Source organism: Lynx rufus, unplaced genomic scaffold, assembly GCF_022079265.1.
Source record: "Lynx rufus isolate CCGP_SWC_20201006 ecotype Redwood Valley unplaced genomic scaffold, mLynRuf1.p SCAF_17, whole genome shotgun sequence".
In the NCBI taxonomy this organism is placed as follows: domain Eukaryota; kingdom Metazoa; phylum Chordata; class Mammalia; order Carnivora; family Felidae; genus Lynx; species Lynx rufus.
The window spans coordinates 5,505,934-5,507,780 of NW_025814831.1; positions in this window are offsets into that span (position 1 = coordinate 5,505,934).

Here is a 1,847-nt window from a genome sequence, read left to right on the forward strand (position 1 = left end):
CAGGGAAAGTATACGGGTCCAGAAACCAAGCACGGACGGAAGTAAGAATGCCCTGCTTATGGGGGCGCCTGGGTGGCTCAGTCGGTTAAGCGTCCGACTTCGGCTCAGGTCATGATCTCACGGTCTGTGAGTTTAAGCCCCGCGTCGGGCTCTGTGCTGACAGCTCGGGAGCCCGGAGCCTGCTTCTGATTCTGTGTCTCCCTCCCTCTGCCTCTCCCCCGCTCGCACTGTCTCTGTCTCTCTATAAACAAACGTTAAAAACAAAATAACGTCCTTCTTGTAATCACTCCGTGGCCCCGTTTGGAGAGCAGGTGACCCATTCCGGCAACCCCGTGCCCTGTGATTACGGTCCTGGTTCTCGAAGGGGGGGGTCCTGCTGCCAGTCCCAAGAAACCTGATGATAACGGCTCCAGCGCGTCAGTGAAATGCACCACTTTTAGTCCGTGAGTCACAAACTTCGCTACATTTGCTGACTTGTGCGACCGTCAGCAGAGCCGAGTTTCAGAACGTTTCCGTCCTCTCGGTGAGATCTTTCGTCCACGTCCACACTTCATCCCCATCACAACCTCCAACCCCGGGCGGCCGCGGATTTACTTTCTGTCTCTATAGATTTTCCTTTTCTGGGCATGTCACGTAAAGGAAATCGTACACCGCGTGGTCTTTTGGCCTCCGTTGCCTGATAGGTTGTCCAGCTTCCTTCCCACCGTAGCGTGTAGCAGCAAATTCGGTCCTTTTTATCGGTGAGTAGCATTCCGTGGCCGAGAGAGAGCGAGAGAGAGCGAGAGAGAGAGAGAGAGAGAGAGACAGGGAGAGACCACATGGGCTTCACCCATTCACCAGCTAATGGACGTTGGGTTGTTTCCACTTTGGGGCGATTGGGAATTAAGCTGCTGTGAACATTTATACGCAGGTTTTGTGCGGGCTTGTGTTATTTCCCTTGTGTCAACACCTAGGAGTGGAACTGGTGGGTCGTTCAGTAATTGACGTTTAACTTTTTCTGAAACGCAGCGCCACTTTCCAAAGTAGTTGCATCGTTTTAGATTTCTACCAGCCGTGTGTGAGGGGGCCCGTTTTTCCTCATTCCGACTAACATTTGTTATTGTCTCTCTTTTTAATTACAGCCATTCTAGCGTGCGTGAAGTGCTATCTCATTGTGGTTTTTAATTTGCATTTCCCTAATGACTAATGATGTTGAGCATCTTTTCAAGTGCTTATTGACTATTTGTTTATCTCCTTTGGTGAAATGCCTATTCACACCTTCTGCCCATTTTTTAATTGGATGTTTGTCTTCTTGTTGAGTTCTCTCCGTAGTCCGGATACAAGTCCTTTGATTGGATCTACGATTTGCAAATCTTTCCCCCCAATCTATGGCTTGTCTTTTCAGTTTCCTAATGATGGTGTTTGAGGCGTACACATTTTCAATTTTGATGAGGTTCAATGTATCAGTTGTTTCTTTCATAGAAGGTGCTTGTGATGTTGAATCCAGAAAACCTTTGCCTAACACAAGGCGATCGAGATTTTCTACTACGTGTTCCTCTAAACTTTTTACAGCTTCAGTACTTACAGCGGTTTGCAGCCCATCTTGAGTTGATTTTTGTCCGCGGTGTGAAAATCCGAGTTCATCTTTCCGTGTGTGGCTGCTCCAAAGTCCCAGCACCCTTTGTTGAAAGCCGATCCCTTCCCAGAAAATCAATTGACTGTAAACATGAGGACTAATCCCCAGGCTCTCAATTCTTTTTTTTTTTTTTTTAAGTTTATGTATTTTGAGAGAAAGCATGAGCAGGTGGAGGGGCAGAGAGAGGCGGGGAGAGAATCCCAAGCAGGCTGCACACTGTCAGCGAGCTTGA